Source organism: Carassius auratus, chromosome 42, assembly GCF_003368295.1.
Source record: "Carassius auratus strain Wakin chromosome 42, ASM336829v1, whole genome shotgun sequence".
Lineage (NCBI taxonomy): Eukaryota > Metazoa > Chordata > Actinopteri > Cypriniformes > Cyprinidae > Carassius > Carassius auratus.
The window spans coordinates 11,854,806-11,878,734 of NC_039284.1; the positions used below are offsets into that span (position 1 = coordinate 11,854,806).

The following is a 23,929-nucleotide window of genomic DNA, read 5'->3' on the forward strand; positions in this document are numbered from 1 at the left end:
TGACTGTTGTCAGGGACAGCGGCCAGTCATCACGTCATTCCTGGAGCCAGGTAAAATGTATTAATAAAGAAGTTTAAAGAAGTATACAGCTCAAAATAAAAATATGCTCAGAGGTGCAGGATAACACTTGATGTGCAGGTAGAGACTCGTGTGTGCGGTATGTTAAATATAATGGCATTATGTGGAGCTATATCAAATATCTTATGATTTCTGACTTTCCAAGAGGAAGAAAAAATGCTAAAGACTGTCAATGAATTTAAAAAACACTTTCTTTATAAAGTGCTTCATTTTTGTTGCTAATGGCTCTTGGTTGAGGCATGTTGTAAGAGCGGACCCATGAATAGTCTGTCTGCTCCCTGGGACGTGTGTCTTATTAAGAGTCAAGGTGAGAGGAAGGACCATTCACACAATCCCTAGTCTCCCATCCATTCCGCATGCTGGTAATTTATCCCCTCTGGTTAACCTACTTTCATCACAATTAAAATGCTCAGGGCTTCAGGGCATTACTCTTTTCTTCTGTCTTGTTCTCTCTCTCTTGCACACAGACACTGAGTTCATTCTTGCATTTCTCTTGGCATAGAAAAATGATGAGAACATCATAGACTAGCTTAGGCACTGATACAGTTTTAGAATTAAAGAAGACACCAAGCTGTAAATCTCAAATGACATTACATCCAATTTGTGTGGATCAGGGACGCACCACGGCCTTCCTTTCATGTTTACATCTGCTCGCAAGAACATCTCCAGCAAACAAAGTCAATAACCGAATCCCAAGCCAGCAGAACATCTCAGAGAGATTTTATGCCAAGTTTCTTGTGAAGTTAAATTTAAATGTTGATCTAATAAATCTCAAGCATGTTTCTAATCCACATCAGTTAAATGAGATTGCAGGAGTAGCTGTGCATCTGGATTCAAATGAAGTTTCAAACACCCTAGTTTTATCAGAACAGCTACAGCCCTCCGCCAAGACACATTCATTTTTTAAATAAGTTTTCAGTGAACTCATAGTGAATGGGGTCTCTTCTGTCTGCAGGTAACGGGTTTGATTGCTACACCAAGTGGAAAATTATCAATGTACCAAGTGCTTATCCAGTGGTCCATGCGCTTTGACTTCAACTCAAATTTTAAAATGCCCCTACCAATGTGGTTAATTCCCTGTCAAAGCAAGTTATTCAATATACACAACAGACTAAACAGGGATTGGTGACTTGATGTCGAGACAGATTTGGATCTGAAACCTGATGTAATTTCAGGCAGTTATTTCATGGTCAACTGAGCAGTCTTAAGCAGACAAATGCTGACTTTAGGCTTAACCCAAAGCATAAGTATGGGATAGGGTCACCCTTTTGGGCCAAACAATGACTAATGGGAGGTGTTTGAAAATAGTGTTTGCAATTCCATTTGGTGCCACTATTGGACCGAAAGTTGTACACATCACAACTTTGACTTCTGTAATGTTACACACTTTCAATGCTATTGGTTCATATACTGTATACTAACATTCAATGTAATGCTCACTAAGGCTGCATTTATTTGATCAAAAATACAGTAAAACAGTAATATTGTGAAATAGTTTTACAATTTAAAATAACTTATTTTCTATTTTAATATATTTTAAAATATAATTGATTCTTTTGATAGCAAAGCTGAATTTTCAGCATCATTACTCTAGTCTTCAGTGTCACATGATCCTTCAGAAATCATTCTAATATGCTGATTTTATACTCAAGCAACATTTCTTATTTTTATCAATGTTGAAAACAGTTGTGCTGCAGAATATTTTTCTAGAAACAGTGATATATATATATATATATATATATATATATATATATATATATATATATATATATATATATATATATATATATATATTTTACCCAGGATTCTTTTAAGTAGAAATTTCAAAAGAACAGCATTTATTTGAATTTTTTGTGTACCAATGTAAAAGCCTTTATTGTCTTTTGATCAATTTATCAACAATGCATCCTTGTTGAAAAAAAAAGTACATTTTAATATAATTAAAGTTTTCATTAACAGTTAAAACTGAACTTGGGTTGAATAACGTGCATGTAATCAAATAACCAGACCACAAATAACTAAACTATACTTTGTGCAGAAAATAGAGAAACCTTTAAACAGAATTGCTCCATTGTACTGTAGTGCTGGAGAAATAGCAGAAAGTTTGAGTAAGTCCTTCCTCTGGCAAAGGCCGGATGGACAGACTTGGCTGCTGATGGAAGGGATTTCTCTCCTCCTCTCCCTCGCTCCACTGGCTCCAGCTTTCCCTGAGGTTCTTTAGGTGGACTCCTAATGAAAGATCAAGGGCATTAGCTGCCGTCTGTGCAGAAACAGGGTACCTGCAGTTAGTGCGATGGTTACAGAACATTAATTTTACCGCAGGCTCATTTATAACTCAGAGAAAAGTGTGTGTGTGTGTGTGTGTAATTGTGAATAAGAGAGGAGAATAAGAGAGTGACAGAGAGAGAGAGAGAGAGAGGTAGAGAGAGATTAGTCCTGATTTGAAGCTCTCTCACAAATCCAGTGTCCAAAGGTGTACAATTCATGGAAAGCATAGTGTGGAGAGCAAAACAGAGAAGTGGGGACCATTCAAGCCGGCATTTCCATCTGCTTCGTCAGCACAGCCTCTGTGGAAAAATGTCAGATTCATTACCTTATCCCTCTTCTCTCCCTCTTTCTTTTCACCTTACAATTCACACAACTTCAGCTAGTTCATCTCTTAAGCCCAGAGCACAGACTTGGTGTAAGCAATGGACTCCCAGTTCAGAAAAATTCCCAGTTGATTTGGACGCTGATAAAACATTCAGCATCCAACAGTGATGTCATTTTAATAATGATTTCCAATAAAAGTTTTCTTTCTTACATTTATTAGCAAAATTAATTATGATTATGTGCGTGTGTGTGTGTATCTTTAACAGTCTTTAGGCATTGAATTATTCACCTGTTCATTTTCTTAATCAGAATTTTAGTAAAAAATGTACCGCGTTTTTCAGACTATAAATTGCAACTAAGTATTTTGCATCAGTCCAAAAATACATCATGATGAGGAAAAAAACATATATATAAGTCGCACTGGACTATAAGTCGCATATATTTAGACCCAAGAACCAAGAGAAAACATTACCCTCTCGCGGCTGTAGACGGTAATGTTTTCTCTTGGTCCATTTCTCTTGGTTCATGTCAAATTAATTTTGATTAAAAAAGTCACATCTGACTATAAGTCGCAGGACCAGCCATACTATGAAAATAAGTGCGACTTTTAGTACGGAAAATACGGTATATCCTTAAAACAAGATAAATTAGATTGAGAAGCAAAATATATTATAAATGTATTAAGATAAAAAAATAAAATAAATAATCAAACATGGTCAAAAAAATGTAGACAAACTATTTAGAAATTAAGTTTAGTTTTGTTATCTATTATCTTTGGCACAATTTAGTGTCTCAGCACTCAGGTAAACGTTATTTCTTTTAAATTTGAAAACCTGAAGCTTTTTTTTGCCTGACAACCACCTGACAGATTGAAACATCACATGAATAAAACCTGGAATATTAACATCGGTGTGTATATACAATTTCTGTTCTTGTCTACACCTGAACCCAACTTGAATGAGGATTTTTCTATTAAAACTAAACCTTTTGCTGCGAAGGGAAGCGCTGTAAATCTAGTTCAGTGAAAATACAATACTTCATGACGTTTATGGGTCACCTCAGGTAACGTAACCAGGGTTTTATACTCTCATTATACATCAATGAAAGAGATAGCAGCATGTGTAACCGCTCAAACCCTGGTGATTTCGTAGAGAGACCATATAGACCTGAAAAACATGCCCTTACTAATGAAGTCCTGGCACGTTTCTCCAGTCATAGTATCATAGATTCCAATTTCTCCTCAAATCCCTCGTCTGTGCCCTCATGCAAATCAGGCAGATTAAGGCAAGATGTATGGACTTGCAAATGTATTCAAACATTCTTCCCTTAATGCCACAGATTTGCAGTAATACTCCCATATTTGTGTCTGACTTACAAGGACCGACAAATTGAAGGCACCGTGTGGCAGATTTGAACGGTTATTATCTCGCGGCGTGCTCCATCAAAGAGTGCACTTATTGATTCGCTCTGCCAATGAGCGCCTCAGTTTCCAGCTACCTTGGAAACAAGTAGTAGGCCCTAGTTGGTTTTTTGGGTCCTCCAAACCTAAACAAACCTCCTGAGGCGACAAGTTTTTAGGTGATGAAGGAGTCAGCCACTTCCCAGACTCAACAATGCGATAAAGCCCAGTGCAGTTTGTCATGTTACATTCTGCCTTTCGGAAAAAAAAAAAAGGAAAAACAAACCATCGGTATATATACCATCCGGATGTGCTGGAATAAAAGCTACCTTGCTTTGTTTCCTTGGCAACAAACACATGGAATATGTTTTCTGGAAGCCAACTCTCGTGGGAGATTTCAGAGGAACGAGAAGATAGCTTTACTGAGTAAATTAAACAGCCTTTTGACTGCCAGTGTGATGTTTGCTGAGATTGTACGCCGAAGTCACGCGTATGCCAAACTCCACAAAAACACGCACAGACAGCCCAAATTGAATAATGACATTTGTTTGGTGTTTAGTTCTGTTTGAATAGAAATTTCACCCGAACTATGTCGGTGTAAAATCACGCGCGCATTTCACCTCAGCTCCGGTAACCTGTGTGTAACCCATGCAAAATATAGATCAACTCTGTACGAGTCCACCAAAAAGCTTCTTGTAGATTTTCAGTCTCTCTTTTTCTGCAGTTGCATAGCAACACAAACGAACATAGCTGTGGTGACCGGGTGCAGGGTGGAAGTTCTGATTTCCAAACCCTCACTCTTTGATTAAGAATAGGCCACAGGCACCAGGGCTGATAAATTATGTGCAAACAATTGTAAGGGTTAGGGTTAGGGTTAGAAAAGTTCACTTCAATAGGGATAGAAGACATCATCAAACTCTTTCAACACTAAAATTTAATGTTTGTTGCCTTAATAAAGATCATAAAATGTGGCGTATGAACTGTAAAATAAGATGACATGAGCAGACAGTAGAAACACAACATATTAAAGAGAATTTAGGGTTTGTGAAGGTTAACAAAAGTTATTGAGAGTTTATATATACATATATATATATATATATATATATATATATATATATATATATATATATATAGGTTTTAATATACCTTTAGCAACAGTGATGTTTAAGGTCAGTAAGATTAAATTTTTTGGAAAAAATAAATATTACTTTTATTCTTCAACAAGGATGCACAACTGTTTAAAAAAATTATAAGAAATGTTTCTTGAGCATTTAATCAGCATATTATTATTTCTGAAGGATCATGTGACACTGAACACTGGAGTAATGGCCCTGAAAACTGAAAATTCATTACATTCTAAAATATACTAAAATAGAAAATATATAAATTGTCAATTTTACACAATATTTTAATTTTTTCAAGAAATACAGCCTTGGTGAGCATGGGAAAAGTCTTTTAAAAACATAAAAACAACATTTTTTAAATTTCTCTGACTTTTGAATGGTTGTGTAGTTTATTCTTACAGTATATAATTCAATTTATTTTATTGATTTTTGCTCCTTGTTGCACACATATTAGGGTGAATCAATTGCATTTAGTAAAGTCAGTAGGTAGGTAAACCAAAAAAAAAAAAATCTAGATCCAATACACAACACTTATATAGGCTTCTTATATCAAAATATTAATATTTTTTAACGATAATATCAACAATTGATTTAGAGATGCACAAAACCATCATACTAGTCCTGGATCACCTTTGCAAAAAAACGTTTTACATTTTTTTATTGCAACTGGAAGACAATACAATCACAGAAACTTGATGGTAGGGTTGGAGAAAAAAAACTAAAACAAACCCAAAACAAATCGAATTTGTCATGGCAATGGACAAAGTGGTATATACATTAATTGATAAAATTGTTGTCTTTGGCAATATGATTACAAGTCAAAGGAAATACAGAGAGCAATAACGCCTCTATATTGACATATTAGCAGGGTGCACATGCCATCAGACTGAATATTTCATTACAAACCAAATGGACTCCATTACCTTCATTTTAAACAACTCAAAAACATAACAGAATGGCAGTAAAAAACAAAACAACAGGAAGAAAAAGAAACACTTTGCCTCCTATTAACATTTTTCTTTTTTTTTGGCTGGCTCTTCTTGATGCTTTTTAACCTGTTTCAGGTTCCTCTGAAAGAACTAAAAAAGGAAAAGTTCCGTAGTGAGTGTTGTCTTTGAAGGAAAGGCAGTGTATACAGGACTCATGGCTCTCTGTACTAACGGCTTCCCAGTTTGAAGCATATTGAACAGAAATGTGATATGACAGATCTTTATAAAGACCAGAGGACAAGGTTATAATCAGGGTGATTTTGAGTCAAGAAATGTCTAGCTTGGTTAGGGAAAGGCATGCCAACTGGAGACATCACATTAACACTCATGGGGTCAGATATAACATTCAACACGCTACAAAACATCGGGTCGAACCATTATCATCATCAGATGAACGGGGAAGGCAGGTGACTTCATGAAACACAGCAATGAAGAGCGATATCAACAAATATGACTGAGAATATCTTCTACATGAGTACTTGACAGAAATGCTACAACTTTTTGACATGTTTATGACTGACATATCAAGTATACATCATCCGTTTTGCAGTGTATAGAGTCATTACAGGCTTTGGCACTGAATCCTTAAGTTTTTTACTGCACCTTAAAACAATACAAGTGCAATTGGTTGAGGTCGTGAGAATATATACACTAGCATTTGCACTGAGCTCTGGTATCACTTGTTTTTATTATTTATAAGTGCTTTAATATATATATATATATATGCATGGAGTCGTAAATAACCATCTGAATGCCTGTACCTGGAACAACTGAATCAATACTGATGACTCCTGAACAGTGCTACATGTAAATACAGGAAAAATAAAACTGTAGATCCAAAGTCTCGCGGAACAAAATGGAAGACCCTGAATAAATCGCAGACACGCACATCGGGATTACATATGGATGAAAAGCAGGCACGAAGCCGGAAGGGGACCGACACTCACTACGAACTTCTCCTTGACGACGTGGACATTGACGTAGTGGGTATTGGTGAGTATTCGGGGCGGCCACAAGCATGGACCGAGGTGGTCCAAGCCTGAGTCCTCGTATTGCAGAGAGAGTTTCCCAACAGTCAGTGTTTGTCCCTGAAGAAGGTAGTTGTTAAGATGCCCGCTTCAACACAAAGGCGACGAGGATGACAAATGGAAATCAAATCCGACAAAAACAACGAAAGAGACTAGGCCTATTGGCATAGAATTTAGAAGCGGCGCCTTCGTTCTCTAGGATCTAAATTTATATGAAAATAATTCATGCTCCATGCTAAATACATCATTTACCTTACATGAACTTTGAATTTTTTTTTTTTTACGGTTTTCTTTTTCTTTACAGAACCCATGCAACACGATTTGGAAAATCCTGCTGGCTACATTGCTTAAATTAAGAAAGGAAAATGGTCTAGTGTTACTTTTATACAGTGTTTATCCTGACCGGATGAAATTGCTTATTACATCATGAGGGTTAGAAAAAACAAACAAACAAACAAACAAATGAACAAACACAAAACAACTCCACAGTCAATATTTTCTGCTATTAAAATAAACTTGGCAGGTATTGTAGCTTTAGCTCAAGAGTTTTCATTTTCAATGTGCTGAAGAAAGAGTTTCACCATCCACTATCGGTTTAGATGGAAAATATCGCTCAATTTGATTGCTCAGAAAAAAAACGGGGGCAGTTTTGAGAGACTTATTGATAAATGTATCACTTTTTTGACTCCAAAAAGCACTTTGACAAAAGTTTATGGCTTTACTCTCATCCCAGTGAACTATGATTCATACGAGCCAAACGACAACTACAGACAGGAGTGTTTTCCACACAATGCTGCTGGTCTTCTTTAACGGCCAGAGCATCAGGGGGAAGTGACATCACAGAAACTGCTTGAGGATTGTCTTTGGCACTGCCCTGTGCTTCTAAAACATTTGATATTACACCAGAGATTACTATAACCCATAATTATCACTAACTTGAGAACTACTCTGGAAACTCAATTTGCTGTCATGTTTTTAAAAGATTAGTTCACCCCAAAATTTTTCTTTTGTCATCATTTATTCACTCTTATGTTGTTCCAAAACTATAAGACCTTCGGAACACAAATAAAGATAATTTTAATTAAATCTGAGAGATTTCTCTCCCATTGAAAGTCTATTCATGCTTCAAAACATTAAGATCTAAATTAATCAAGCAGTTTAATCCAGGTCTTCTGAAGAAAAAAAAAACCAAGAGCAAACCTCATTGGTTCTTGCAGAAGCTCAAATGTATTGGCATGATGCCGGAATGAACCTCATTGGTTCTTGAGCTTCGTGACCAAATTAATTGGCTCGGTGTTTGTATTTGAATAAAAGCATCATATAAAGAAATCATGTCTCTTCAGAAGACTTGGATCAAATCACTTCATTCACATGGATTAATTTTTTGTTCTCTTTATGAACATTGGTTGACTAGATTTTCAATTGAGGGACAGAACTCTTTCAGATTTTAATTTCATGGGTAAAAATCATTTGCATTCCAAACGAAAGTGTGATGGTTTGGTAATGAAATGAAGGTGAGTAAATGATGACAGAATTTTCATTTTGGGATGAGCTATTCCTTTATCTACTGTATGACAATGGAGCAGGGCATATTTTACTATCGCTATTTTTCTATCAGTCGAATGAAACTTGCTGGATATCTTAAAAAAAGGGAATGCTATGGCTTCAATCTCCATAGATTACAAACAGAAATCACAATAAAACAAACTAAAAGTTAACCCTCAGGAAAATGTTACCTATTAGGATAGGAAAACAAAGTGATTGTTGATATTGCCACAAATCAGTAGAATTCACCTGATGTCCTGGAAAAAAAAATAGTAAATTCTATTAAAAGTGATGTTTTTTTCTCTCTCTCTCTCTCTTTTTAATAGTCAGTTTATTATTTTTGCTCTTTCTGCCCCTTTGCCGTCCGGTTGGTGATATTGTTCAAACAAGCCCTGACTCCCGCCAAATGAAGTAGAGATCCGGCCGCCTCCTTCATCTCCTCGTCATCGCTTTCTGGAGGCTTCTCCGTGCGCCTCTTTTTGAGAGGAAGAGTGTCACTGGCCACTCTCTGTTTGACTTTTGTCAAATGTTGCCTTTTCTTGTGCTGGGCCAGAGCGAGGGCGTCTACGGACCACTCCTTTGGCTCCTTCTTGATTTTGCTCTTGTCGTCTTCCTCGGCATCGGCCTCGTCCAACTCGCTTCCGTCGCAGTGGACATCTTCTCCGACATCCGAGCTGGAAGATTTGGCAAAACTGTAGGTGTGGTCCTCCTTGGGGTCAATGCTGACCAGTGAAGAGTTACGGGTTGGCTCGTCATCACTGGTTAATCTGTATCCGAGTACTGACCTATTAACACAGACGAGAGATGCATTAGTGCACGTGCACACATGCTGTTCCTGTCCCTGAGTAAAACAAATGAACTACATGGGCTTACTGTGTAATTATTTTATGGAGCTGCATGTAATTATGCTACCATAGTAATTAATTATAATAATATGTTTAACACGGACACTCTGGACTGATGTTTTGAAGTTTTTTGCACAGATGGCAACAACCTCTGGAACACATGAATGAATTCATCCCATTTGGTATTATATAAAATTAGTAAATCTAAATCACAAAACCTGTCAAGATTATCCCTAGGTAATAGTAAAAAAAATAAATAATAATTGTTAAATATAAACTACTATTCAAAATTCTGGGGTTGTAAGATTTTTTTATGTTTCTGAAAAAGACTCTTATGCTCACCAATGATTCGTTAATTTAACCAAAAATGCAGTAAAAACACTAATATTGTCAAATATTATTACAATTTAAAATAACTGCTTTCTATAGTAATATATTTTAAAATCTCATTTATTCCTGTGATGGCAAAACTGAATTTTCAGCATCAGTACTCTAGTCTTCAGTCATATATATATATGAGAGAGAGAGAGAGAGTTTTGATTGTATGGTTAAATGTGGTAACTACAACTGTTAACACATATCATATTTTTTTTCATGTGTTATGTGATAAACACTGCAGCCTTCAAGTGCCTCATCATTAAATATTAAAAACAATTAAACATTTGTCTCTGAAACACACTTGAGCTTTCTTTGAAGCACCTCTTCAGCTGGCCAACATCAACACTGAAAAGCATATTAATTGGTGAATTACAAAACTCTCCACTTTTTGGTAAAATAATATGATGCAAAATGGCAAATAAAGCTAGTTTAACTATGTTTAAGCCTCAGAAACATTAATGAAGTGTCTTTTAAGTGATGCCTGTTTTGTGCTTCTGGTCAGTTTATACAGCAGCAGCTCTGAGTGACAAAGAACATCCAGCCGCGCTTCGCAGAATCACTGCAGAAACGCGAAAACTCCCTCTGTGCTTCGAAAAATAATCCTAAGAGCTTTTCCACTTCCTGCCTCATATGTGCATTTATGACTCATAAATTATAGTCACAGCACAGCAGGCTAAAGAAACTGTTTCAATAATTAATTCCTAAATGCAGTGTCACTCATTTTAAAGAGGCTGAGATAGTTATCATGTCTAGGCCTTTGTTTCATTCTAATAAAATAATAAATCTTACTGGGGAAAAAATAAACCTGGGTCATATTTCACCACAAATACAGGAGGAATAAACAAAAAATATATATTTTAGCACCATTAAGACATTATCTTCATGAGTGTATCATTCATATCGTGTTCCTGTAGCTCAATTGGTAGAGTACTGCGCCAAAAATGTATATATAATTTTTTTTATATATATATATATATATATATATATACACACACACACTGTATATACTAGGGGTACAACTTTTTCACGGTTTGGATTATTTCAATGTTTTAGAGTCGGTATGGTTCGGTATATGCTATGTTTATGGGGAAAAAACCTTTCAAATAAAAAAATAATAATAATATTCTAACTACAAGCAACAGCACAAATAAATCCAATATAGTAAAGATACAAATTAAATAAACAGTGATTTTTTTGGTAGGTTTGGCATTAGATTTTAGCTACAGAAATTGAATAAAGTGATCAAATGTAAAACAGCATTGCATATTGGACTGTATCAATTAAATATTTAAGAGTCTTCAACTCCTAAATATTTTATGTAATTCTCGTTAGTTACTGTATATACAAAAAACATTTTTTTTCTTTTATGCTGATTTAAATAAAAAGATGATTCTAAAGTATTTTTTTTGTTTTTCAGAAAGACGTTTCGGCAGTTGAACAATCGGTATGTTGTTAAACAGTAATACAATCCACTGAAAACAATGTCTCATTTTCATTCCTGTCAAAAATGTAATTAGGTCTATAATGTCACAATGGGACAAAAAGTGATGTTGGCACATAATGCACACCCCTCTGTTTTTATTTGGTAAATCTTTTGAGTTTACACTTTTTCAAGCACTATGTTCTAATTCCGTACTTTTAGTGCACAATCTTACATTGAGATGCAGCAGAGCTTGTAATGCTTGATTTCGTGACTAGGCCAGACCCAGAGCCCAATTACCTTCGGCTGACGGGACATTTTGTGTAGATTTTGAAGTGCACTGGCACTAGCATGCAGTACCTGAGGGGCGGCCTGTTTCTGAGCCCCAACTTATGAATGTTTCACGGCAAGACAGTCAGTCTGTGTGTTTGGTCATGCCATTAAAAAACTTAGCGTTTGTGATCATTATTCAGGTCACATCATGCATGCAAGAGTGGGGCCTAAGCCCGGATAAGACTTTGCGCTGATGCCTGCAATGACCTGCTCTGATCTAATGAAATGTGAGGAACAGAGCAGCCAGACTTCAGGGAGTCAGAGGGAGAGATCAGATATGGGTCAAAGCACTGCAGGGTAAGCATGGTTCTGATATGCTGATAAACCTGTCAATCATGTAATGGGCTCAAAGTGACCTGAGGGACAGGACTGACCTGACAGCGGCTGTCCTGCTGACAATGGGGTTGATGGGAAGGGGTCGGATTCCTGGGAAGAGGCCCTGGCTCATCATTCGAGCTCCGTTCTGGATCACTCCCTGAGGGACTGGAGAGAGAACACAGATAAGGTAAGTTAATGCAAATGCTACCTAAAAGCATATAGCAGCCAAAATACACAATTTAAACAATCCTGCTATGTATTATAGCAGACATGTACTGTAATCCATTTAAAAGCACCACACCATGTTAAACAATTAGAAATCAGTTTAAAATGTTTGGATGAAATTCCCCTCTGGTTTCAAATTGGCTCGAACAGGCAAGGGCTGTTTTAAAGGACTAGTTTAAATATGTTAGGCTGGCTTTTGCAACTTTGACCCCTAAATAGTGCACAAAAGCAAACAATCTTCATTTTTCTAAGAGTGAAAATATTGTCAAGTTTTCCAAACCCACTGGATGATTATAGCTTTTCTAGTTAATTTATAATAATGAAAATAACCCATAGAAGGTCGGGTCTCGAAAATTTGTCACATGATTTTACAGGGAATTTGTTTATTTCATTGATTGATTGCATTGATCTCTCTCTCTCTCTCTCTATATATATATATATATATATATACACGCATACACACACACTATGTGCAATATATAATAATAAAACAAAAGTAATAAAAGTAAGCAATGATATATAAACATTTATTTTACAAATACATATATTTATTAACAAATATATATTTTTATTATTATTATTTATTAGATAGCTTTTTGATGGAGATCACACTCAGTATCCAATCAAACATTTTTGCATCCGAGAGCAGCGTCCTCTTAATGAGGTTTAAACAGGGTTGAACCTGCAGTCAAACAGACGTAATGTCTGCTGTCCCTCTCAGTCAAAGTATGAGGCAACATAAAGCTCCATCTGGAAAATGAACCTGGACTCTTAGCAGATGGCGAACACAAAAAAAAAAAAGACAAAATAACCATCCATTCAGATTCCAGCACACTGATTTGGCTATTAGGCAGGAGCATTGTTGCCTAGGCAACTGGTCCCCCTATGTATGCCATAGTTGCGGAACTCAACTAGGTGACAGTGAGTGGAACATCTGGGCTGGCTGGGTGCCCTCTTCACCCGCCTCTCCGCCCTGAGGGAACACACTGCCATAACAAGGTGAAGCGATGCCCTGTGACAGAGGCCGTCCCAGCTAACTGAGTGCACAATGAGAATTGACAGAGATGTGCGGCTATCCACCAATTAGCGTGGATGGGCTAGCAAACTGAATGGCTAATGATCTCGGCCCATTTTAGGTGGTTCATGTCGAGCCATCCATCCAGGCATCAGAAACAACAGCAGGACACAAAAGCAGATCATATTCACAGTGCAGCCACATCAGGAAGAAAGCCAGTGAGGCTTTTGTGCTTGGGGATGTTCCCTCTTTTATGTGGATGAGAGCTGTTAAACAAAGGCGAAAAAGTGTTAGCTGGCTCAATAGAAAAGAAATCTAGATCTGCAATGGCAATGAATGGCTTCACGTTAGCACCAATGACCGAGATTTTCGATGTGGCATTATGTGCGGATAATGCTGCATTTAACAGCAGGTAATAAATAAAGTACCACGGATGGTGACTTCCAGGAAGCTCGGCATACACGCAACACTGTGCAAACATCAGCTGTGATTCAGCGGCGTTTCGGTCACGCTGATGCCCAGGGGAAGGTGGCCCGGCGCTCTCACAGGGGCAATGCAGAGGCAGTCAGTGCACAAATGATATCAGACTGTTAGTTCGCTCTCTCTCTCGGCCTTCCCCTCAAGCACATTAATGTCAGTGGCAGCGACCCAATTGCACAATTCTGTATTGAAAAGTCAGTTTCACTCTAATTCCCTCTTTAACAACTGTATTCTGACAGGGGACAGCTGAGTTGGGTATCAACATCAACCTTTTTATGTCTTGTAAACTTAAAACTTTGATGTATTCTACATTGTTACTCCAACTAACTAAAACTAAAAGAAAACATTAAGAAAACGTTTGATACTTGAAATAAAATGAAGTTTCAGTTAAATTAAATTTTTTTTTCAGCTAGTTACTAATGATCTAACATGACTACAGAAATTAATAATAAATGAACAAAGCACACAACAAAATTACTAAAACTTTTAACTAAAATGAAAACACCAAATTTCTAAAATAAAAACTAATTAATATATTAAGAAATATTTCAATGGTACTAAAATAACGCTGCTGCAAATTAAGCTGACAAGAAGTTGACAAAGTTACAAAAATACATAAAAAAAAAAGAGAATTATCACAAACCAGTCAAGTTTTGCATTAAACAGCGGAAACATATAACATCATGCATAAAGACGCCTTCAGACATTTTCTTCTTTTTAAAATGTTTTTGTTGTTCAAAATCAAAATCAAAAGAGAAGAAAGAAAAAGAAAGAATTTATAAAATAATTAAAATAATCTAGAAAAGAAATGCTGAAATCTGTGTATGTTCATGTTTGCCTGGCAATAGTTCTTATTCTGAAACAAATGTAAAGTACTCAAGTTTTCAGCACCAGCCTTTGCCATTTTTACCCACCAGGGGGAGTCATTCACAACAAAGCAGATGTCTAACAGAGCACACAGTCCACTCTTTCCATGCACTTCCATATTACCATATCAAAGTACATTAAAAAAACCTTAAAATTCATTCTACTAAATAATAAACCCTAAAAGCCCCTCATCACTAAATGCGAGTAAATCAAGCCTGAATTTTCATTTTTGCGTGAACTATCCCTTTAATACCTGATTTACAACTCCTTCACATGAAATTTCACAGCAGTCAGTCTGTAGATGAGCCGTCCTGACAGGACTCCTCCTTGGGCAAACTACACACTCATTAAGAGGTACCTTAAAAACGCTTCTTATACAAAGAGTTTCAGGACGAGAGTGCTTTTGGCCATTGTTTTCTCACAATACAGCTGGGGGCTGCGTGATTCGTACATTCGGGCCTATGACACGCACCACTGCTTCTGTAGAGCGAGCGCTTCTCTTCTCACAAAAGCCTAACAGCAGGGACTCCACGTCCTCTCAAGAATCAGCCTCCACACATGGGCTCTATGGCCACTGGGCTTCCTTCTGTATAAACACCAGTGGAGGAGGAGGAGGAGGAGGTGTACTGAAGGTGTACTTGTGTTCCTGTGGCTCAGTGGTAGAGCACTGCGTTAGCAGACAAAAAGGTTGTGGTAAATAAATGTATAACCTGAATGCACTCTAAGTCACTTTGGATAAAAGCGTCTGATAAATTCATAAATGTTAATGTAAATGAAAGAGTTTTTGTATTCAACTGGCACACTTTCGTATGAGCAAGTTCAAGTAAGCAAGGTCAGAGGCCATACTGAATGACAGACTAAAAGCCTGACTTGCTATGAAAACATTTTACAGCTTCATGGTTAATGTACCATCAACACAAAGACCAATACAAAAAGAGCAGTGTTTATACGTGTATTAGTATTTATCCAGAATGATATTCTGAGATGATTTTCAATAAAAATGAACGTCAATAGTCTTTCAACTACAAGCGGTGATGTCGTCATCTCATATACAATGCTCCCAAATATTTAACCATCCAAACATATATGACTTTCTTTCTTCTGTGGAACACAAAAGGAAATATTTTGAAGAATGATCACTTTCATTTTTTTAAATAATGAAAGCAAGAAAGCATGCATAAATAATAATAATAAAAAAGTAAATAAAGAATAATTAATTAAAAAACACACATTAGAAGTTCCATAATAGTAATATGATTTATGTCTGAAATCATAAATCATATTACTATTATGGAACTTCTAATGTGTACATTTTTCAAAACAATTTTAGATAATTTAATTTAACAAATATATATTATATTATATTATATTATATTGTAATTATAATATTAATATTATAATTGACTTAAATTTAACCATTTTAATTTAAGTAAATTCTGAAGTAATTCCTTTAAATTGAATTCAATGAGTAAAAAGGAATCCAGATTAACACCAGCAAGACTTAATGGTGACTACAGCTTTGTAAAAATGCACCAGAGAAACAAGCATTTACATGCCTGCTCATTAAGTTGGCTTGACAAAGCCAACTTACTGATCTACTATTTAATCTTATTATTATTATGTTGGCTTGGCAACAAGCCAACATACTGTTATGCTATTTAAACTTCTTCTTTTTCTTATTATTATTTTTCTGACAGAAATTCTGAACGCTACTCCTCCTAGGGCTTTAAAGCCACAAGCCCCAAACTCGGCAGACACCTGCGGGATAGAGCGGTGGTGTGTGCTATATCTTTTCAGAGTGATCAGACTTAAAGTTTTTTTTTAATTAATTTTTAAATGTAAAAATTGTCTGAGAAAAATTGCGCCCCTACAGTTGCAATGAGATTTAGGGGAGGGGAGGGGAGGGGAGGGGAGCAGTCAGACGAGAGAAGAATCGCTGCTGCTCAGCTCAGGCTGTCTACACGGAGCCGACAACAAGCGAATTCATTCCTATTTAAGACATTTTAAAAACGCTATTGCACGCAATCCACACGTTAGAACACACCAAGAGCTAAATTGAGATGTTTCTGAACTGTTTAAAGTAATAGCATGATATATTCGCGGCAGCCAACTGCTCGCGAGCTGGCGATGTATTTCTCTGAACACTTGAAGTCCACATTTACAGCCTTTCACATTAAAACACTGCAGCGAAACGGCACAAAACAATTAGAAGAATATATTACACACATGAAAATGAGTGTTTATATGTGCTTGTGAGATTTCTCTGTCAGTCTGAACGGCAGCGATTGCTCAGCGTTGCATAACATGGTAAAGCAGGGAGCTACACTGAGACCAAAAGGGTCGCAGGCATCACTGATTATTTTTGTACCTACTTATGTGTTATGCTATGATTTAATATGACCATTTATTAAAACAGAAATGTGTATTTTAAGAATACGTTTTATAACGTGCTCCGAGCATTCAACACATCAAGTTGGCTTCAGCCCAGCGCTGCGGGAATCTGAACTGAGCAGCTGATGGCGCGTGTGCACGAGAGAGAGCCGTGCGTCTCGCGGACAGGGACAGCAACACACTGACAAGCTAAACCAACATATATGTTATTATTACCCGATCGGATCTCATTAATACATTATGTCTCAGGCCAAAGAACCGAGAGAAAGACGAGAGAAATGAGCACTTCATCAGCAGCCCATATGACAGCGTAATACAGTTTATGAATACTGGAAGGAAAAAAAGTCACGACAGCCTTTTAAATTAAAACAGTGCAGCGAATCAACACAAAACAATTATAAGAATATATTATAGAGATCAAAATGAGTACTTGTGTGATTTTTTTTTTGTCTTAGGTGAAAATAACATCCATCTCTCCAGCTTCAGAGGACAGTGGTCGGTAGATCGGTCAAATCAAGTACACGATTACTTCAAATTAATAGCTTGGCGAACATAAACTGTTGAAAAATAAATTGAAAATGGGTAGTATTAATGCTGGATTGAATATTAAAACCCCTTTACTGTCAAACATCGCCGACGGCCCCAGTTTATTATTGTTTCACTTTCACAGCACGTTAAACATCACTAGGCTACTTTATCTAGACAAACTCTGCATCAATTGAAAGTTTAAAGACTCAAGCTTCGATATTTTACGAATATTTTGATAAAACGTTGTTGCAGTGAGAGTTATTTAGTAATTTATGTCATGAGTGCAAAATAATAAATCCGTATTATGCAACATTTTGAATAGAAATTCACCACTCATTCATATTCAGTTACATATTTGATTAGTACAGGTGTTAGGGCTCATTAATAATTTATTTCTGGGCAGAGAGCAGTAAAAAGGACGAGACAAGAATCACGGCTGATCAGCTCAGTCATTGTCTAAATGGAGCTCACAACGAGCGAATTTATTCTTCTTTAAGACCTTTTTAAAACATGTTATTACTTTAAACAGTTCAGAAACATCTGAATTTAGCTCTTGGTGTGTTCTAATGGGTAGATTGCGTGCAATCGCCGATATAATTTAATTTGAAAAGGTCTTAAATAAGAATAAATTCGCTCCCTTGGTCGCAGCCTTGGTCTGCGCTGATCTTCATTTACAAACACGTCATTAAAATGAACTGTAACTCCATGAATACACAACGAAGAGACATGAGAGATATATCTATAGAAAGCTTGACATGTTTACTTTTAAACCAAACAAGTGCTGCCGAACAAATATTCTGTGATAAAGTAATCCATATCAAAACAACGCAATGTCGTTTTTTCACGTCTAATGTGTATGGAAGGCCAAGAGGGTCAAATATACGTGAAAAATCAGCGGGTATTTAACGTGTATTTCACGTGAAATACACGTGAAGTACACCTTAAAAATCAGTTTGAAGAGGTCAATGTCATTGGCTGCTGAGGACTTGGGTCAAACCACTTCTGTGAGCTTAGAGGGGTGTACCATTCATAGACAGGCAACCACCATTTAACATGCTATAGATAAGCTTATTCAGCCTTATTATTTAGTCTTTTTTCTTTTCTGTTTTGTATAGCCTATAGAAATAATATATTTAAGTTTCAGTTTTATGAAATATTTATTTTATAATAATTATTAATAAACATTTTGTGGTGATAGTATAAAGTTTATAAAAGTTACAGTATTTTGTAATGAAACAGTACTTTTTGTTTAGCTCTTGACACGCCTAAGTATACTATAAATAGTGTCCCTTCTTAAATTTTTCAGTAATGTGTGATAACTTAAAATATGTTGTCAGTACTATTAAAATAAGGTTAAATTGAATGGTATTTAGGAGATTATGGTTTTTGCATGACTTTTTTTGCATTCAGCTAGACAACCCTGTCTTAGCTGTTATCATAGCTTAGGCTTTTTATTAAAAAAGAAAACAGCAATGGACCATGGAAAAAGACTGTTGCAGGTGTATTTTTTTATTGACATTACACTTACATTTATTCATTTAGCTGACGCTTTTATCCAAAGCGACTTACAATTGTTATATATGTCAGAGGTCGCACGCCTCTGGAGCAACTAGAGGTTAAGTGTCTTGCTCAGGGACACATTGGTATTTTATGGTATTATTATTTTATTTTTTTGCAGCGGGGCAACTCAAGAATGTTGGGCACACAAGTACTGTGGCTCTTTTGCCCCATGGCCAAGATGGCCAAGCCAACATCAAAGTTAGTTCACTAACTTTTAATTCTAGTTATGTTGGCTTGGCAACAAGCCAACATACTGTTATGCTATTTAAACTTCTTCTTTTTCTTATTATTATTTTTCTGACACAGAAATTCTAAACGCTACTCCTCCTAGGGCTTTAAAGCCACAAGCCCCAAACTCGGCAGACACCTGCGGGATAGAGCGGTGCAGGTTGCTATATCTTTTCAGAATGATCAGACTTAAAGTTTTTTTTTTATTAATTTTTAAATGTAAAAACTCATTACCCATAGACTTCCATTGTCTGAGAAAAATCGCGCCCCTACTGGTTGCAATACCCGGAGTTTTGTTTACTTTCACTTTTACATTGGTTAAAAATACAAGTAAATAATACAATTTCCCTCAAACTGACAAGCTAAACCAACATATCTGATTACAGGGGTCAGGGCTCATTAATAATTTATTTCTGGGCAGAGACCAGTCAGACGAGAGAAGAATCACGGCTGGTCAGCTGCTGGAGGCATTGTCTCTTAGAGCTCACAACGAGCGAATTTATTCTTATTTAAGACCTTTTAAAACGGCGATTGCCCGCAATCCACACGTTAGAGCACACCAAGAGCTAAATTCAGATGTTTCTGAACTGTTTAAAGTAATAACATGATATATTCGCGGCAGCCAACTGCCCGCGAGCTAGCGATGTATTTCTCTGAACACTTGAAGTCCACAGAGAAATTACAGCCTTTCACATTAAAACACTGCAGCGAAACGGCACAAAACAATTAGAAGAATATATTATACACATGAAAATGAGTGTTTATATGTGCTTGTGAGATTTATCTGTCAGGCTGAACATCGCAGCGATTGCTCAGCGTTGCATAACATGGTAAAGCAGGGAGCTACACTGAGACCAAAAGGGTCGCATGCATCACTGATTATTTTTGTACCTACTTATGTGTTATGCTATGATTTAATATGGCCATTTATTAAAACAGAATAAGAATACGTTTTATAACGTAAATTATGTCTCTGGCCAAAGAACAGAGAGAAAGACGAGAGAGAAATGAGCGCTTCCAAAAATAATATCACAGCGAATTGCACGAATCCACCCATTAGAACACAACAAGAGCAGAATTCAGGTGTTTTTGAACTGTTTATGTGTGCAAAATGAAATATAATTTGACAGCGTGATACAGCTTATGAATACTGGAAGGAAAAAAAGTCACGACAGCCTTTTAACTCTGGAGTCTATTAACGCATATACGCGTTTTGAGTCATTTTCTCCTGATAACCCCGAAATTTACTTAAATTAAACTTTCAGTTTTAATCGAGCAATACATCAATCGAATCTGTAAAGGGTCTACTTTTTTTTGGATACAAACATAATAACAACAAAACTTTGTGCACTTATAAAATAAATATAACAAACAAGGTGCAGCCTTGGTCTGCGCTGATCTTCATTTACAAACACGTCATTAAAATGAACTGTAACTCCATGAATATTCAACGAAGAGACATGAGAGATATATCTATAGAAAGCTTGACATGTCTACTTTTAAACAAAACAAGTGCTGCCGAACAAATATTCTGTGATAAAGTAATCCATATCAAAACAACGCGATGTCCATTTTTCACGTCTAATGTGTATGGAAGGCCAAGAGGGTAAAATAGACGTGAATTTTAACGTGTCTCTGTAAAGGGTCTACTTTTTTTGGATACAAACATAATAACAACAAAACTTTGGGCACTTATAAAATAAAGATAACAAACAAGGTGTGCTGTCTGTAGCCTTGGTCTGCGCTGATCTTCATTTACAAACACGACATTAGAATGAACTGTAACTCCATGAATACTCAACGAAGAGACATGATAGATATATCTATAGAAAACTTGACATGTCTACTTTTAAACCAAACAAGTGCTCCCGAACAAATATTCTGTGATAAAGTAATCAATATCAAAACAACGCAATGTCCTTTTTTCACGTCTAATGTGTATGGAAGGCCAAGAGGGTCAAATATACGTGAAAAATCAGCGGGTATTTAACGTGTATTTCACGTGTTAAATACACGTGAAGTAAACGTTAAAAATCAGTTTGAAGAGGTCAATGTCATTGGCTGCTGAGGACTTGGGTCAAACCACTTCTGTGAGCTTAGAGGGCTGTAGGCTACCATTCATAGACAGGCAACCACCATTTAACATGCTATAGATCAGCTTATTCAGCCTTATTATTTAGTCTTTTTTCTTTTCTGTTTTGTATAGCCTATAGAAATAATATATTTAAGTTTCAGTTTTATGAAATATTTATTTTATAATAAATATTAATAAACATTTTGTGGTGATAGTATAAAGTTTATAAAAGTTACAGTATTTTGTAATGAAACAGGACTTTTTGTTTAGCTCTTGACACGCCTAAGTATACTATAAATAGTGTCCCTTCTTAAATTTTTCAGTAATGTGTGATAACTTAAAATATGTTGTCAGTACTATTAAAATAAGATTAAATTGAATGGTATTTAGGAGATTATGGTTTTTGCGTGACTTTTTTTGCATTCAGCTAGACAACCCTGTCTTAGCTGTTATCATAGCTTAGGCTTTTTATTAAAAAAGAAAACAGCAATGGACCATGGAAAAAGACTGTTGCAGGTGTATTTTTTTATTTACATTACACTTACATTTATTCATTTAGCTGACGCTTTTATCCAAAGCGACTTACAATTGTTATATATGTCAGAGGTCGCACGCCTCTGGAGCAACTAGAGGTTAAGTGTCTTGCTCAGGGACACATTGGTATTTTATGGTATTATTATTTTATTTTTTTGCAGCGGGGCAACTCAAGAATGTTGGGCACACAAGTACTGTGGCTCTTTTGCCCCATGGCCAAGATGGCCAAGCCAACATCAAAGTTAGTTCACTAACTTTTAATTCTAGTTATTATTATTATTCTTCTGAGCCAAATTTTAAACACTATCTCCTCCTAGAGCTTTCAAGCTAGAACCACCAAACTCGGGTCAGACCTTCAGACTGGTCTGACTCGGGTTGCTATATCTTTTCTAACTGATTCGGCTTATGGTTTTCGTAAACCAGACTACCAAAACCACCTTAAATCCCATAGACTTTCATTGCGGGGGTCCAAACTTTTGAAAAATAAGGCTTATAATATATTTAAGCTGTCTACTACCAGGGCAAACCTTAAGAACTCTCTACTGAGAATACAGCTAAAACCAGCCTAAGCTGATCAGTTGTTTTGGCTAGTCTCCCAAACTGGTTTTTAAGTGGTTTTGACCACTCTCACGCTGGTCTTAGCTGGGTTTTAGCTGGTTTTTACTGAATCCACTGTTTTTAGCTGGTTTTTGCCAGATTCGCATAGAAACATGCTAACAACATGCTAGTTACTCACTAATCAGACTAGAAACATTCCTATAACATGGTTTTAAAGTGGTTTCGGCCACTGTCACGCTGGCCTTAGCTGGTCTTAGCTGGTCTTAGCTGGTTTTAGGTGGTTTAGTATAGAAAAATGAAAACAACATCCTAGTTACTTGCTAATCAGACTAGAAACATACTTCTAACAAGTTTTAAAGTGGTTTTGGCCACTGTCACGCTGGCCTTAGCTGGTCTTAGCTGGTTTTAGGTGGTTTTCTTTACTGAATCAACTGGTTTTAGCTAGATTATCATAGAAACATGTTAATACCATGTTAGTAACTTGCTAATCAGACTAGAAACATACTTCTAACATGGTTTAAAGTGGTTTTGGCCACTGTCAAGCTGGCTTTAGCTGGTCTTAGCTGGTTTTAGGTGGTTTTCTTTACTGAATCAACTGGTTTTAGCTAGATTATCATAGAAACATGTTAACAACATGGTAGTAACTTGATAATCAGACTAGAAACATACTTCTAACATGGTTTAAAGTGGTTTTGGCCACTGTCAAGCTGGCTTTAGCTGGTCTTAGCTGGTTTTAGGTGGTTTTATTTACTGAATCAACTGGTTTTAACTAGATTATCATAGAAACATGTTAATAACATGCTAGTAACTTGCTAATCAGACTAGAAACATACTTCTAACATGGTTTAAAGTGGTTTTGGCCACTGTCAAGCTGGTCTTAGCTGGTTTCTAACTGAATCAACTGGTTTTAGCTCGATTATCATAGAAACATGTTAACAACATGTTAGTAACTTGATAATCATGTCAAAAACATGCTTTTAACATGGTTTTAAAGTAGTTTTGGCCACTGTCACGCTGGTCTTAGCTGGTTTCTAACTGAATCAACTGGTTTTACCTGGATTAGCATAGAAACATGTTAGTCACTTGCTAGCCATGCTAGCCACATGCTAGTCACATTTTAATCATGCTAGCAACATGCTAGTTGTATACTAATCATTCTAAAAACATGCTAGAGACATACTAGCAACATGCTAATCATGCTACAAACATGCTAACGACATGCTAGTCACTTGCTAATCATGTTAATAAAATGCTAGCAACATGAAAATCATGCTAGAGACATGCTAGCCACATGCTAATCATGCTACTAAAATGTTAACAACATGCTAATCATGCTACAAACATGCTAGCAACATGCTAATCATGCTAGCAAAATGTTAACGACATGCTAGCAACATGCTAATCATGCTAGAATCATGCT

At 36.3% G+C, this 23,929-nt stretch overlaps 1 pseudogene; it reads right to left on the reverse strand.

Moving 5' to 3' along the window:
- Positions 1 to 7,479: 7,479 nt before the first annotated feature.
- LOC113060662 (forkhead box protein N3-like) overlaps positions 7,480 to 23,929 on the reverse strand; it is a 61,090-nt pseudogene continuing 44,640 nt past the window's right edge.